This window comes from Pongo abelii, chromosome 11 (assembly GCF_028885655.2).
Source record: "Pongo abelii isolate AG06213 chromosome 11, NHGRI_mPonAbe1-v2.0_pri, whole genome shotgun sequence".
Taxonomy (NCBI): domain Eukaryota; kingdom Metazoa; phylum Chordata; class Mammalia; order Primates; family Hominidae; genus Pongo; species Pongo abelii.
In genome coordinates this window covers 60,934,415-60,952,367 of record NC_071996.2, presented here as the reverse complement: position 1 = coordinate 60,952,367, position 17,953 = coordinate 60,934,415, and the positions used below count along the sequence as shown (strand labels likewise).

Genomic DNA, 17,953 nt, shown 5'->3' with positions numbered 1-17,953 from the left:
CCAGTAAACACAGAAATTTTATTATGCAATGCATATAATAAATACAATTCATTTAGTATCACCTTGCTTCATAACCACGGAAAAATCAGAGTCCTCCCCTTTCCTTAGGTTTTTTAATGCTGACCTTGTAAGCCACACAAATTTTACCTGATTTTAAAATTTCATAAGCTAGCTTCAAAGCAAAAAATAAGCTAAGATACAATCTGAATTGCTTTAAATGGATATATATGTATTTTACACTTTTATTTTAGGTTCAGGGGTACGTGTGAAGGTTACATAGGTAAACTTATATCGCTGGGGTATGTTGTACATATTATTTCATCACCCAGGAATTAAGTCCAATACCCCATAGTTACCTTTTCTGCCCCCCTCTCCTCTCACCCTCCACCCTCAAGTAGACCCAAGGGTTGTTTCCTTCTTTGTGTCTATGACTTCTCATCATTTAGCTCCCACTTATAAGTGAGAATATACGATATTTGGTTTCTGTTCCTGAGTTAGTTTCCTGAGGATAATAGCCTCCAGCTCCATCCAAGTTCTTGCAAAAGACCGGATCTTGTTATTTTTATGGCTGCATAGTATTCCACGGTGTATATGTACCACATTTTCTTTATCCAATCTGCCACTGATGGGCATTTAGGTTGATTCCATGTCTTTGTTACTATGAATAGTGCTGCAGTGAACATTTGTGTGCATGTGTCTTTATAGCAGAATGATTTATATTCCTCTGGGTATATACCCAGTAATGGGATTGCTGGGTCGAATGGTAGTTCTGCTTTCAGCTCTTTGAGGAATCACCATACTGCTTTCCACAATGGTTGAACTAATTTACACTCTCACCAACCGTATGTAAGTGTTCTCTTTTTCTGCAACCTCACCAGCATCTGTTATTTACTGACTTTTTTAAAAATTATTTTATTTATATTTATTATTATTATACTTTAGGTATATCTCCCAATGCTATCCCTCCCCCCTTCCCCCATCCCACAACAGTCCCCAGAGTGTGATGTTCCCCTTCCTGTGTCCCTGTGGTCTCATTGTTCAATTCCCACCTATGAGTGAGAATATGCGGTATTTGTTTTTTGTTCTTGCAATAGTTTACTGAGAATGATGATTTCCAATTTCATCCATGTCCCTACAAAGGACATGAACTCATCCTTTTTTATGGCTGCATAGTATTCCATAGTGTATATGTGCCACATTTTCTTAATCCAGTCTATCATTGTTGGACATTTGGGTTGGTTCCAAGTCTTTGCTATTGTGAATAATGCCGCAATAAACATACGTGTGCATGTGTCTTTATAGCAGCATGATTTACAGTCCTTTGGGTATATACCCAGTAATGGGATGGCTGGGTCAAATGGTATTTCTACTTCTAGATCCCTGAGGAATCGCCACACTGACTTCCACAATGGTTGAACTAGTTTACAGTCCCACCAACAGTATAAAAGTGTTCCTATTTCTCCACATCCTCTCCAGCACCTGTTGTTTCCTGACTTTTTAATGATTGCCATTCTAACTGGTGTGAGATGGTATCTCATTTTGCTTTTGATTTGCATTTCTCTGATGGCCAGTGATGGTGAGCATTTTTTCATGTGTTTTTTGGCTGCATAAATGTCTTCTTTTGAGAAGTGTCTGTTCATGTCCTTTGCCCACTTTTTGATGGGGTTGTTTGTTTTTTTCTTGTAAATTTGTTGGAATTCATTGTAGATTCTGGATATTAGCCCTTTGTCAGATGAGTAGGTTGCAAAAACTTTCTCCCATTTTGTAGGCTGCCTGTTCACTCTGATGGTAGTTTCTTTTGCTGTGCAGAAGCTCTTGAGTTTAATTAGATCCCATTTGTCAATTTTGGCTTTTGTTGCCATTGCTTTTGGTGTTTTAGACATGAAGTCCTTGCCCATGCCTATGTCCTGAATGGTAATGCCTACGTTTTCTTCTAGGGTTTTTATGGTTTTAGGTTTAATGTTTAAGTCTTTAATCCATCTTGAATTGATTTTTGTATAAGGTGTAAGGAGGGGATCCAGTTTCAGTTTTCTACATATGGCTAGCCAGTTTTCCCAGCACCATTTATTAAATAGGGAATCCTTTCCCCATTGCTTGTTTTTGTCATGTTTGTCAAAGATCAGATAGTTGTAGATATGCGGTGTTATTTCTGAGGGCTCTGTTCTATTCCATTGATCTATATCTCTGTTTTGGTACCAGTACCATGCTGTTTTGGTTACTGTAGCCTTGTAGTATAGTTTGAAGTCATTATTTACTGACTTTTTACTAACAGTCATTCTGACTGGTGTGAAATGGTATCTCATTGCGGTTTTCATTTGCATTTGTTTAATGATCAGTGATACTGAGCTTTTTTTTACGTGCTTGTTGACCACATGGATGTCCTCTTTTGAAAAGTGTCTGTTCATGTCCTTTGCCCACTTTTAAATGGGGTTGTTTTTCTCTTGTAAATTTAAGTTCCTTATAGATGCTGGATATTAGACCTTTGTCAGAGTCATAGTTTGCAAATATTTTCTCCCATTCTGTACGTTGTCTGTTTACTCTGTTGTAAATGGATATATTTTAACATTTCATGCTTGTAACATTTAACATAAATCTATGCTATAGTCTGTAGTCTTTTTTTCACTGCTTTTAAAAAATTAGATGACTGGCTTCTTCACAGGAAAAGCATAGGTTGTAATGAGTATGCAGATCTTTTCCTTTTCTCTATCTGACCCAATTTGGTTGAAAAGACATAAAAACTGATATGGTCAGCCTGAAGATAGTTTTTAATTCTACTTTTTTTTTTTTTTTTTTTTTTGAGACGGAGTCTCGCTCTGTGTCCCAGGCTGGAGTGCAGTGGCTCGATCTCTGCTCACTGCAAGCTCCACCTCCCGGGTTCCTGCCATTCTCCTGCCTCAGCCTCCCGAGTAGCTGGGATTACAGGCACCTGCCACTGCCCTCAGCTAATTTTTTTTGTATTTTTTTAGTAGAGACGGGGTTTCACCGTGTTAGCCAGGATGGTCTTGATCTCCTGACCTCATGATCTGCCCGCCTTGGCCTCCCAAAGTGTTAGGATTACAGGCGTGAGCCACCACGCCCGGCCTAATTCTACTTTTTAAAATTCATTTTGATTTTAAATTTTTAGAAACTAAAAGATAAAATTGCATGTATTTATTGTGTATAGCACGATGAAGTATACATACATGTGGAATGTTAAATCCAGCTTATTAACAAATGCATTACTTAACATAGCTATCATTTTTATGGTGAGAACCCCTAACATCCACTCTCAGCATATTTCAAAAATATATTATCATTAATGATATTCACCATGCTGTGCAATAGATTCCTTGATCTCATTCTTTCAATCTAACTAATTATATATTCTTTAACCGACATCTTCCTATTGATTCACTTTCAGTTCTGTGCTAAGCTTCCTAGATAGAGCTTTTTGGTACAGAAAAAGAGCTGAGGAAGAATGCATTTTTACTCTATATCTTTCAGAAACCACTTGATAAGCTATATTTAAATTCTGGCTATGAGTAGAATGAGACCAAATAATTTAGGCATGTTTAATTTTTCAATAATCAGAAGTGTTTAAATGTCATTGTTAAGTTTAATGAGGTATCCAAAAAAGGAATTACTTTTCAATGACTAGTTCTTTTTTCTTTGAAATAATGCTTAGTTCAATAAACGGCATTTAATAGAAGAAATAAATTGTCCTGATTTTGTAACTATGAATAAGATTGGAGAAATATTAAAACAGGCATTCACTGATATTTAGTTGGATGATACTGTTTATGTCAAATCAACTAGAAGAGATGAATCTTACTTCCAGTATGTCTTCTCTCATGTGTGATGAGCCTCTGTTACTGCAGTGATGTGCACAATTTGAAATAAAGCACAATTCTTCATGTCAGCACTTGAAGGCTTTTTTTGACAATGAGCAAAATGTTAGACATTTCAGAGTGAATAGATCTCATGATCCAGAAAATACGAGCAGACAATTTAATTGTTCTTGACTGTAAAAATTAAATCTGATACTAAATTTAATCCAGGAATCTATTCATGTAGGGTTTTTCCCCCATTTTAAACAAAAATTAAACTTGCATGCCTAAGTATCTACATTGATGAAACATTCAGGAAGAAAATTCATGCTATGTGATTTACAACCTATCCTCCTTACTCCCTGATTTCTTTTAATTCTATTCTTTGGCTTTCCTCACTCCATCCATTACCATGCTTAAGTCCACTCTATCTTAAGACTTTTTCAACCAAAACCTTGTCTTGGGCCATCATTCTCTCTCCTTCACCTCCAAGGCTCTGACAGATTTCTCTGCTCATGGTGGGTGCAGAGTGTTTGCTGAGGAGCTAGTTTGGTGGCTGGGGTGAAGGGGCATTGAAGCTGTGTTTGTAGCAAGCATACTGTTTTTAAATTGGGATGGCTTAACAATACTCTCAGAAATTTTCATTCTCAATGGTTTTCACCAGTGCCCTAAGGAAGACTGGGGTTTTCTGCCTTTCCATCCTCGGGTTGCTGCTCCCCTCCCCAGCCCTGCACTCAGTGGGAGGCCTTCTCAGGACTCTGGCCAATCTTTTTTAAATTAGCATCATGGGAGGTCCATGTAGAAGAGCCCTCAAGGGGTATGAATTCACCACCTGACTGATGCCTTGTGGGATTCTGTATTCTCTTGCCTGCCCACATTCAACACTTACCAATTTGCTAAACATTTTTAACTCAGTTCTTACTAGTGTCCAGCATCATCTGTCCCAGGTAAGCGAGTCCAACCTTGGAGATGCCTTTCCTTCCTTAGATTTCAGGTTAGTTGTTTATGAGATTTCAACTCTCTGATGGGTTGAAGAAAATAATGAATTTGATTGTGTTGTGTTTTTTGTTCTTGTTGGCATCAGAGTAGGATCTCTGCTCTTTCTTTCTTTCTACCACAAAAAAGTTAGATACTATTACAGTATCTATTTGAATTAGGTCTTGAAGGACTTTGAAGATGTGAACCTAGAGTGGAGGGAGACAGAGAACAATGAGTAGAGACTAGTCTTGCTGATGTGGAGGGTTCTGGAAGGAGAGTAATTAAGGTTTGACTGTAACGGGCCTTATATGGTAGGTCGCTGGAGCATCTGAATACGATCCTGCAGGGTAAACAATGGCGAGCCACCGAAGGTTAGAAGAGAAGGGGATAACTAAGGTTGTAAACAAAGTATTTAATTATTCATTCACTCAAAGAAAGCATCTGTTGCTTACTATATGTTAGGAATACTGCTACATGAGAGAATTACAGTGATGGCTATGACACAGTTCTAACCTGCTGAGAGCTCACACGGCCAGGAAACAGACACAGAAACCATTCACAATGTGACAAGTGTTCAAAGCAGAGTTATGTGCAAAGTGATGACAAGCACAGGTGGGAAGGTTGAAATCTGGAGTTGGGCAGAGCGAAGGGCCAGGGAAGGCTTTATTAAAGAGGGGTCATTGAGTTAGACCCTGAAGAAGAAAAACAAGGGCTCACCAGGCAGAGAAGGACATAACAGGTAATCACAGAAAAACCTTCAGGAAATACACAACTTATTGGGAGGATCATATTTCTGTGAAAGTAAATAGTGCTGAGGTTATATCATTCAAATACAGAAAAACGATCAAATCCTTAAAAGCACCATATTAAAAATGAATGTTACTGTACAGCTATATTTTAGGATTGATTGTACAGTCAACACTTACCTTCTCAGCTAGGATTCTGGAAGATTGAAGTATTGATAATAAAAATATTAGAATGAACATAAAAGTAATACTGAACAAAGTATAAAAGCTTGTTAAGTAATCTGATAGTATTTTAAACTATGAAAATAAAGATTCGACCTTCAAGGTAGAAAAGACATTAATAAAAACTAACCAAAGTATCAATCATGAAGACTTCATTTAGCCAGATGCAATTTCAACATATTTCTCTGGCAGAGGTATATGCAGCAGTCACACAAAAAGCATGGTGGGAAGGAGGGGATAAGAAAATCACTTTAGAAAATGTCTTTTCTGGCCGGGTGTGGTGGTTCATGCCTGTAATCTCAGCACTTTGGGAGGCCAAAGCGGGCAGATCACCTGAGGTCAGGAGTTTCAGACCAGCCTGGCCAACATGGCGAAACCCATCTTTACTAAAAACACAAAAATTAGCTGGGCACGGTGGTGTGCACCTGTAATCCCAGCTACTCGGGGGGCTAAGACAGGAGAATAGCTTGAACCCAGGAGGCAGAGGTTGCAGTGAGCCGAGATCACCCCACTGCCCTCCAGCCTGGGCAACAGAGTAAGACTCCATCTCAAAAAAAAAAAAAAAAAAAAGTCTTTTCTGGCTAGGTATGGTGGCTCATGCCTGTAATCCCAGCACTTTGGGATGCTGAGGCGGGAGGACTGCTTGTGGCCAGGAGTTCGAGACCAGTCTGGGCAACATGGCCAGATCGCCTCTACAAAAAACAAAAACAAAAAAATTAGTTGGGCATGGTAGCATGTGCCCGTAGTCCCAGGTACTCAGGAGGCTGAGGCGAGTGGGTCCCTTGAGCTCAGGAATTTGAGGCTGCAGTGAGTTATAATAGTACCGCCACTGCACTCCAGCCTGGGTGACTGAGACCCTGTCTCAAAAAAAAAAAAAAAAAAAAAAAAGAAGAAAAGAAAATGTCTAATTTCTTTTCTTCTAGGAATGAAACAATCCTCACCTTTTAAAGTATCAGATATGCTTACTGGCTTCAACCTAACGACTGGATTAATTCCAATCACATAGGAGAATACTGTCTTCATTTTACATCCTCACCTTGCCTGTTAACATGGTGCACTATCAACATTTTTTTGCAAGAATATTACCTATGATCATATATAGGTGAAATTCTGAAAGAGCCAACATTCATGATTACATTTTAAAACATAATATTGTTATAGAAAATTAAATGTGCCTGCTATCTAAAGAAAAAAATATAACAAAACCAAACAAATCCTGAAGCCAAGCTACAAAGCAACTTCATGAATTCTACTTAAAATCAATGGGGTTTTGCTAAAAAATAAGGTAAACTTATGGGAAGTACTATTTGTAAAAAAATAGTAACAAAAGATAAAAGACTTGATTTTATAGACAAGTTTTTGTAATTTACCAAAGCTATAAATCTAACTTATAAAATTCTTTATTTTAATTCACCAACACATTGATAAAGATGGCTGGATTACTGAGGTCTCATATAATTCAGTGCATAATTTAGAAAGAAAGTTTTAAAAATTATGATTCAATGCAGCAATTGTATTCCTGGGCATTTCCCCCACAGAAAAATATACTTATGCTAAACTGTACATACATATTCATAGCAACTCTATTTGTAATAGCTATAAGTTGGAAACAACAGGTGAATGCTTAAGCAAACTATGGTACATCCATATTATGGAATATTACTTGGCTATAAAACAGAACAGACTATTGATACATGCAGCAACCTGGAATAATCTCCAAAGAATTATGCAAAATGGGAAAAAATATCCCAAATCACATACTTTATAAATCTATTTATATAATATTCTTTTTTTATTTTTGGAGATAGAGTTTCACTCTATTGTCCAGGTTGGAGTGCAGTGGCACTATCATAACTCACTGTAGCCTCAACCTCCTGGGCTCAAGCAATCCTTCTACCTCAGCTTCCCAATTATCTGAGACTACAGGCACATGCCATCGCATGCAGCTAATTTTTTAAATTTTTTTTTAGAGACAGGATCTGGCTATGTTGCTCAGGCTGGTCTTGAACTCTTGGTCTCAAGCAATCTTCATATCTTAGCCTCTCACAGTGATCAGATTACAGGAGCGAGCCACCGTGCCCACATTTTTTTTTTTTTTTTTTTTTTTTTTGAGACAGGGTCTCACTCTCTCACCCAGGATGGAGTGCAGTGGTGAGATCATGGCTCACTGCAGTCTTGCCCTCCCAGGATCAAGTCATCCTCCCACCTCAGCTTCCTCAGTAGCTGTAAACTACAGGTGTATGCCACCAGCATTCTTAAAATGACAAAACTATAGTTGTGATGAACAATGAATGGTTGCCAGAGATTTAGGAGGGGATGAGAGTAGGAGAGATGAGCTTTGTGGTGATGGAAATGTTGTGTATCTTGATTACATCAATGTTAATATCCTGGTTGTGACATTGTAATATAGTTTTCAAGATGTTACCACTGGGGAAAACAATATAAAGGGTACACAGGATCTTTCTTTCTGTAAATTTTATTACAGTGATTATGTGAGGTTGGGAAAGGGACAACCAAAATGTATAAGAATATTTCTATCTACTATATTAAGACCAAACAAAGGTTTACTTACTATACCAACTAGGTCAAAACAAGCTATGAAATTTTGTTTCATTACTCTTAACATTTATGTAATTTTATAGTACCAATAACCCTTAGCATTTTTGTAACGTTTCCCCTTTGAAAAACTTCATGTGCTTTAAATTATATCTACTTCTGTCTTAACTCTTCAGCTGAGTATACAAAGATATTACTGATTCACAAAAGGTATGGATACAGAAAGTTTGCTCAATATCACACTTTCAAAGCTTAGCTTAGTCTCAGTGCTTGATCGGTGCCTATCAGTAGTATGATAAAGAGCATTATGAAAACTCATCTCACTATGGTTATAATCCAGGCAATTAAGTTTAAAATGAATATGAACCAATCTGTTTAAAATCTTCTAATTAATTTCTTTTCTTTTTTTTTTTTGAAATGGAGTTTCGCTCTGTCACCCAGGCTGGAGTGCAGTGATGCAATCTCTGCCCACTGCAACCTCTGCCTCACGGGTTCACGTGATTCTCCCACCTCAGCCTCCCGAGTAGCTGGGACTACAGGTGCCCGCCACCACGCCTGGCTTTTTTTTTTTTTTTTTTTTGTATTTTTAGTAGAGATGGGGTTTCACCATGTTGTCCAGGCTGGTCTTGAACTCCTAATCTCAAGTAATCCACCTGCCTCAGCCTCCCAAAGTGCTGGGATTACAGGCGTGAGCCACTGCACCCAGCCGTTATTTTCTTTACTAAGGAATTTGGTATAACGAATTATTTATCTAGCAAGTTGTATTAGAAAAGCATTTTTTTAAAGTCTAAATAGTTTTTTCCTTTGAAACATGCAGGATAAATGGTATCAGGGTCTCAGACCAGTTTACAAAAGGACAGAGAATAGGTATTAAGCACAAACAGACAAGATTATCCGAGAGTAGCAGGTGAAGGTGTTCAAAACTAGAATTCAAACTCATTCATTCACTTAAGGTATGTAGAACCACTGGAGGTCGAGATTAAGTCCTGTAGAAAGATAAAGTCCCTGCTGTTGAGTAGCTTAGAGCAGGACTATTTTCCCATGGAACTGATATACTCTAGTTACACTATAGGATGGGAGATTTATGGATTAATGTTGCTTCTGTGAAAAATTATATTCACAGTTCTAAACAATATTTTGGAAGATTGACACTTGCCAATATATTATCCGAAGATTTCAGACTGACACTTATTTTTCATCTGTTGACAGTCTGAATTAGACCTTTAACATCTGAGTTGTTTATCACAGGTCTCAGACTAATAGTATTAATAGTTGTGAAGTCCAGTTGGATTTCCTGATTCCTTAGTCAGTGCCTTTTTTAAACAGACTTACTGCTTATGTAGTCATCGACAAAATGACAGTAAGTGAAAAATTCCCATCAGTGCATCATTCTGAGATTCAAGGTAAGATTCAATGAGACCATTTATTCTAACATACGTCACAAGGGATTTTAAAACATTCTGTTTATTCATAACAATGGGAGGGAATATTTTCAACAGTAAGTTTGGGCTTATAAAGGCACACAAATTACATAGAGAATAAAAGAAAAGCACAAAACACAATAAACGAAAATACTGCTGCATGAAAAATAAAAATAAGAATGCAATAAAATGGCAGGTCTTATGGCATAAATTATGGTTTCTCATAAATAATGTATTGTCATTATGATTAATTATTTCACATAGGCTATATGGTAAAGTGTTTCAAGAGATACAGCCAAAATAATCAAGTTCATGATTAAAACTTATTTTGAAATCACTATTTATCTTTGGTGCAGACTTTTCCCAAAGAAAGCTAATGAGAGTGGTTAATGCACATCTCTAGAATCGGGTAATTTATCACATAATACACAACTAAGCAAGTAGAAGTATGAGCTAAAACCTAGTTATTTTATAGCTCATCCTTAATACTTATGAAACAATGTTACATGTTTATTTATATACCAACATTTCTAGGACAATCTTCTCTACCTCATGTGTCTTATCTTTCCCAACCAGATTGAAAAATGTATCATGGATTCCTTAAAGACCGAGACTCCCATTACTGAATCTAACACAGACAATAAGTATCCCTGGAGGAAGTCATCTTTTTGGCCATAAGGCCTATCAGTCTGATATGGAGCAGGGGACTAAAAAATGTTGGTTAAAATGAACTAAAATGAATCATTTCAAATAAGTAGTATCGTTTTAAATAAGTATGCAAAATGAAACACAATACTGCACACACAGTAGGACTCCAACAAATATCTAAAGCACTAATTGTCTACAGTCTCCTCACTTGCACCCCTAGTGGTATACAGGAATAAAGTTACCTTTAATTCATCAAACAGTCCCTGTTTCCCACTCAACCCAGGGTACAGGTGTCAGAACACATGATCCATTTCACTGCAAACTGGTAAATAATGGTTTCTATTTTACATGAGTATTTACAATTCTCATGAAGGTATGGGAACAACAGCCAGTTCTTCAAGAGTTTACTTTGATCGTGACATTGACAATTCATTTAATAATGCATACAATAGTAGTATAATTAATGCTTCCCTTTGCAAATAATGTCCTTATTGCATTAGCAAAGGGGAAGAGCTAACCTCAATATTTTTAAACAATTGTTTTATAGATAAACACATACTAGAGTTCTATAGGGACTTTTTTTTCTCCACAAAGGAAGAGAACAGGGTCTAGGAGAAACTTTCATCACTGAATTTTTAAATTACTTTTTATAGAAGAGCACAAATCCAAGTAAAAAATTCTCCTCATGAAATATGCCACAATTTCTGAACACTGGTAGATTGTCTATATGTAAAAATTAGACTTGAATGAAAAGTACCTATATTCTATGAGATATGGATTGATGAGTTCCCTATGAACCTAAAGTATTCATACAAAATGTTTTCAGAGGAGCAACTCTGTCAGTTGTTTAACTTCTCTGAGGACAAATCAAACCATCTGAGCAAGTAAGAAGTGGATCTTTCTCACTGTAACAAGACTAGTCCCTTCTAATCACCATCCTAAATCCCCTTTCTTGTTTCTATCCAACTTCTGAAAAATGTAGTCTCAATCAGAGGTGAAGCCTCCAATGTGCACAGGGGACTGGTTGTAGACAAGTAAGTCCCAGAAGGCAGGGCTGTGACAAACTGCAGATGTGCAGCTCCATAAAGGCTCACTGCTCAGCTCCTGCCCCGAGGGGCCCCAGGGATCCTCACTCCTGGAGCACTTCACTCCACTACCGCACAAGACACGAAGCCACTGACTCAGCCACAAAGGGTCACAGGTTTGTCTGGCTGCGACACTGATATTTTCAGGAGCTGAGAATTTCAAGTATACGACTTCAATTTTCCCTCCTTATCCCAGAGGGTAAATTGTCATAAATCCTTGGGAAGACGGCACATTCTTGCTGAGGAAAAAATGTAATGGCTTGATGTTCTAAGAGTTGCGAAATGTAAGTACCAGAGGGACTCTAGAGAGCATCTAGATCAACTCCCTCATTTTATAGACAAGAAAACTAAAGCCCACGAGAGTTAAATGACGTGCTCATGGGACATACACCTGCATAGTGGCAAAGCCAGGACTAGAACTAGAGCCTCTTGATATCTATTTAACCACTGTCTGTTGACTTATATCATGTATATTCCAAACCCCCTTCCTCTTTTCTAGACTTTCTTGATTTGGGAGTCTCCTGCTGATTTCAAATATCCTTTTTTTTTTTTTTTTTTCCAACTGTGATCACTTTCAGACAGAAAAGCCAGCTTAAAGAGTTAATTTACAAGCTGCATTTGGGCAAATGGTGTCAAATGATGAACACTTTCTAATGCTTTATTCATGTACTGATTAGCAAAGACATTTTATAAAATGACTACTATCTGGGATTACAAACGCAATAATTGTATACATTTTCCTATACTTTTTGGCTAGTGGTGGTTAATGCCTCTCTAAGTATTGCCTACCACAAGAAGCTACAACTTCCCTACTTGAAAAGGCCCTTAAATTACTGCGCTGGATTCTCTTTCCTACAATGTCCTGCAAACTATCAAGCTCATAACGGTTTCTCTTCAGCAGTTTATTTCTTCCCTGAAATATCCTGTTGAAATCCATAATCATTTTGACAAAACCCACACAGAAAACAAGCCAATAATTTCCCTGGCATTTGGTAAATGCTGCAGAAACCATCATAAAAGCACCACAATGTAAAAATAATTATTTCAATGTATTAAGTGCTGGCTCTGAACCAGCTCCTGTTGTAAGCACTTTACGTGTATTAATTCATTTAATCTCCCCAACAACCATATGAAGTGGGTACTTTTATCACTCCATCCTACAGATGAGCAAAACAAGGACCATAAAGATTATACAATCTGCCAGGTTACACAGCTAGCAAGTTGCAGTGCCAGAATTGGACCCTGACAGTAAGGCTGCTAACCATGACACCTCACTACCTTAATGGCACTTCATGAGCCTCACTGAGTGGCCAAGCACTTTCCCTGGCCAAAACTACCATATGTAATCTTGGACTAGGGTAGAGGCAGACAGCAAGACTTTGAAAACATGTGCTTCATCCCTTCCCCTCACTTCCCAAAATGATATTGTTTTAAAACAAAACAAAACAATTAACAATGAATGTGAAGAAGGTTCAAAAGTCTCAAAAGAGAAATTCAACTTCCTTGTTGCCATGATTTCAGGTACAAAGGGAAACAGGGCTGATTATGTATATTCAAGCTTGGAAAAGTTTTTTGTTTTTTGTTTTTTTTTCTTAAGAAAAATTTTTAAAAACCACTGTGAACTTCAGGAATCTTGAGCTAAAATGTAACTTAGATCAATATAATCCAAATTGTATTTTTAAAAGGAGGAAGCTATCATCCAAACATTAAATGGTTTGTCAAGGTAATAAGGTTTAATGGCAGATCTCCTAATTTCTGATTTGGGATGCTTTTTACTTCCCTCATGCTTGCAATTAAGACACAGCTTGCAATGGGCCAAAACTTCAGACACCACCTAGCCAGTGTTTCAAAAGTCTGTTTGTAAACTGATTGTGGGTTTCTATGAAAATCTGCATTCCAAGTTTCGGGCCAGGCCCCAAAAGCCTGCATAGTACCCTGATAGCCTCATTTCAAATACATATTTTACCTAACTTTCATATACAGTCTCATTTTTGTGTCAAACCCCATACCTGTTTTAAATTCAACCTGGAATACAGGACACCAATGTCTACATTTTATGTACATGGTCTCAGGCCATAAGGAGCTTCCTCTGCCTTGCCAAGCTCACAGACGTGGTGATGGCATAGTGTGTGTGTGTGTTGTGGCGGGGTGGTGGGGGCAGTGTAGGGGCACAGATGAAGGAAGAGCAGTACTAACACCATTAAATATTTGCAACTCACCCAATTTATATTTAGTGGAGAGGAAACTATAGAAGTCAAACATGCCTCAGATGTCAAAGAAAGGTGCTTCCCCTGGCTCCCTCCCTCCCTACCCTACATTGTGAGTTCTGGATTTTGTGAAGACTGTATTATTCTGTATCTAGCTACCTGGATTGGCACCCACCCAGTCACCAGGCATTATTCCATTCAGGAAAAATGCTTTGCAATCACGACTTACAATAACTCAGACACTTCCATATTTTAATTTATATATTTGGTAGTAATAAAATCTCACAATACAATCCCTAACATCATTTTATCAGCTGCAATGAATCATTATATATGAGTCATAATAAACTATAATGTTATTAAGACTATGAACAATAAAATAATCAGTGATATAGCCAACATTTATTGGTATATCAAATAAATCTAAATTATGAAAAGGAAAAACAACAGGTCAATGATGAAGAAAATGTCTGCAACATTCCTAAGTTTAACTGAAGATCACCATCATGTAACATCCCCAATTTAGTAATGGTAACATAGCACACTAAATTAAGATAATTCCACTGAATTATTAAAGTGACAAGGTAAGAAATATTTGAATGTTATGCAACTTCTGAACTGAAACCAGCAAGTACATGAATTACTGTTCTTGGCAACTTAGGGCCTGATTACCTTACCTTGAAATAACCCTGTTATTTCTTATCACTGAGCATCGAACTGACCTGCTGACTGCTATCATCACTTCCATTGATGTAAGAAAGAAAGCTTACATCCATGTATCTTAAAAGTTTTCCTTCTTTTCTCTATTTGCAGCTGTCTGTAATGTTGTCTGGCTGTGAAATAGTTATTTAATTCTCCAAACATACCTAGTCGTCTGGTGTTATGTTTCAGATTCTTCTTCCCCCTTCAGTGCAGGAAGGGCACTACAGAATCATTTCACACATTGAAGGAGTAACTATCTCCCTGTACACTTGAAGGCGTGAAGGCAAACTTCCCAAACTGACATACAATACCATAGGCATTTATGCCCTGAAATAACCCTATAGTAACCTCTATTTTACCTTCCATTTAAAAATGAAAATATGATGTCCATTTTAGAATTAAGCAAGGTAGGGAATTACTGCTCGATTGAAACAGAAAGAAAAACACATTAGATTACAGAGCATTCTCAAAATACCTTAATATTTCAAAAGAGTCAGGTAAGAAGCTAGACTTACCTGATGGTTGGCATCATCCAGGGTATGAATATTATTTAAATTGATCCCTGGGTAACAGCATGGAAATTACTAAGGTCAAAAATTGCCAATAATTGCATTTTCAAAAATTAAAGTGAGTTTCAAATTTTTACATTAAATTTACTTTGCCTATTTACAAGAAAAGGAAGAAAACTGCGATTCTAATTTAAACCTAATCCAAATACTCAAGGTCATATAAGTGCTAAAGTTTTTATTAAACTGAATTTGGTAGTAGTTTCTTCAAATTCATATTATGTCACAACTAGTCACAAAATTAGATTTGATTTATTCAGCTTATAAATGCATTACTGCTGCAATAATGTATATAATTTTACTTTGTGGCTGAATACTAGCTGCCCCTAGTTTCTTCTTCCCTTGTTTTCCATCAGTACTCTGCTCCCTTATCTCCCTGCAAAAACAATACAGGTAAAAATTAAAATAATTGGATATTTAGCTTTCCCAACTTAGACTCTTCAGTATAATACATAAGACACCAGATGCAGCACCCTCTCCTTACATAATAGCAGGGGGTGGGGAGGGAATGCACTTTGGTCAAAATACAATTTCGGTTATTTTCAACTGTGTAGGATCACTAGCTGAAAAACTTTCACTCTTTGAATATCTATAACAAAAAGAAAGTATTTCTAACTGAAAAGTTACCTTTACCTGAAGCAGGCAAAACTATTTGCACAGCCAATCGTGTGTGTGTGTGTGTGTGTGTGTGTGTGTGTGATCCATACATCTGAACCGGGTTTTCAATTTCTAATGCGGCAGGGAAACTAAATTTGCTTTTACTTCCTAATCTTGACATCAAGTCAAATAAGCACGGGTTAAGCATGGGTTAAACACTGCTGTAATGTGATATTGTTACATAATAAAAGTTTCCTGTTGTCATTTACAAACACCTCCCAATATCCTCCACAGTGTTACTGGACACAAATTAAACCTCCAAATTAGAAGATTCACTGATTATGCACATAGCTGAAAAACAACGTAGCAACCAAAACATAAACCTTTCTGAGTGCAAAATATTTTTTTCTATTTTTTTTCCTTTCTATTGAGTCCTTAACTAAAGGCTCCTATTTAATAGTTTTCAATGTCCTTGATCTACACAAAGTAGGTGTTGGAAGAAAGCTGATTGGTCAGACAACTGACTTTATTATTTTACTGAATCTGACATAAAATAACCAGGTGCAAAGAGGTTTATCATAAATGCAACCTCCAAAGCAAATTGTGTCAAATAAAAACACAACATATGATGCTTTTCAACATCCAGAAACACTTATTTCAGACATTAGTTGTTCTCGTTTTCATGTTGCCATTTTCCATAACTGTTTCACAGGCACCAAAACGAAGATACTCCTACAGCAATATACTGCATTCACAAAGAGAAGCATTCTTCTAGTTTCTCTTTAAAAATAAAAAGAATATAAGCTCAATTCTAGCGAACCATTTTCTGTCAAAATTTTGCTCGCCCGTATTAAGGAAAACAAAATTTGACCAAAAATGCATACTAGCCATCATTGATTTTACACGTAAATAATTACCGTTCTTTAAAAGTTGTAGGGCAGCAGTTTTTTTTTTTCAGTCAAACTCAGTAACAAAGAGAAAGAACTGAGACCTCCACTAATAAATTACATCTTGAAATATACATGATTGTGGTGTCCCCGTGTTACTTTCAACGGTAACTGACACGCCCCGAATTTAACTGTACCAGACAGTTCTATCTGTCCCATCGCTGACCGAACAGTGCTTCTCTGTTTCTATTCATTATGTATTATACGAGGTCTAAACACAGCCCAGTATGACGAGGGAAAAAATTACACTTCTTAGGATACCAAAGTGATGCATTCAAGATCTCTCTTGCAGTACATGCCCGTGAGCACTAACAGGCATTTTCTGATAGAGCTAAAATACGTTGGCTGCAAGCTCATTACTCTAACAACCTTCAGGCCCCCTGTTCCTGCTGGTTTTCAGAAAACCCTGGTGAAAACCAGGCACTATCCATACCTTGCACACCAAACTTGCAAACAGCCCTGTGCAATGATCAATAACCTTGGCTACACAGTCATCGGCCCCAAATTCACAGTTCTGAAGACCAATGCAGCAAAAACCCAGACCAAAGGCTAGCTGGAGCCCCAAAGAATTACCGCGCTTCCCCTCTGCCGCATGGAGGGAAGCAATGGGAGAAGAGGAGTGGAATGAGGCTCACCAGCTCCGAAGATGCTCCGGTGACCTCTGGCTGCGCGGCGAGAGCTGGGGAGGGAAGGCGCTAGTGCAGCCGCCGCGGGCTGTGTGGACTCTGCCCCTGGTGCATTCCTCGCATTCCTGCACAATCTGTCGCCAGCCCAGGAGCCGGCAGCGCGCGTCCCCCGCTGTACACACACACCTGACTACCGCTGCGCCCCGAGCGGCCACGGCCGCCGCGGCGCCTCCACTGCCCGCGCTCGCGGTGTGTCGCACTCAGCCAACACGCAGCCAAATCCCGGCCCCGCCGCTCGCCCTACGGGTAGCGGTCCAGGGGAGAGGGCCGGCAGCCTCCGCAGCGGGCGGGGATACCAGATCCGCCAGGGAGGTGCCGCAGCTCCGCTTCAACTCCTGGCAGGGAGAGGAGGAAGCGGCGGCGCAGGAGGGCAGCGGCGAGGCTCGGGGCTGGGGAGCCGGGAGGGGTGGAGCGTGAGGATCCGCGGCCGGTAGAGAGGGGCGCACTAGGCAGAGGGGGTGGGCAGGACCGGCAAGGAGTACAGGACTTCGGGGACAAACGCAAGACCGCGCGGGCAGCAGGGGCGTGGGAAGACGGGGAGGGGGCCAAGATGCAGCATCTGGGGCTAGACGGACAGAGAGCCGGCCCCGAGTGCTGAGGAGGGCGGGCGCCCCGTGGTGTCGAGGGCGCAGGAGGGCGCGGGGCGGCAGGCAGCAGGGAAGCCGCCGCGAGGGCGTCCAGCAGGGCTCAGCGCGGCGCTCAAGTTCGGGGCTGGGGGCTCCGGATCCGAACAGCCCAGCGTGGGCAGAGGTCGTGCGCGGCGCGTACGGGAGACCGGGGAGAGGA

General features: G+C 39.0%; 1 protein-coding gene across 7 annotated transcripts in view; it reads right to left on the bottom strand.

Annotated features, from left to right (window-relative positions):
• The window catches only part of PKP4 (plakophilin 4), a 227,166-nt gene that overhangs the window by 208,941 nt on the left and 272 nt on the right, over window positions 1–17,953 (bottom strand). For 3 of the 7 annotated variants that reach the window (XM_054548901.2, XM_063712603.1, XM_063712601.1), the window contains exon 1: window positions 17,117–17,208. The exons of 2 other annotated variants lie outside the window; for them this stretch is intronic. The gene's annotated coding sequence lies outside the window, so the exon portion shown is untranslated. Of the gene's footprint in view, window positions 1–17,116; window positions 17,274–17,953 lie in introns of those variants that run through there. 2 more of the 7 variants (XM_063712599.1, XM_063712600.1) reach the window with 1 other exon arrangement.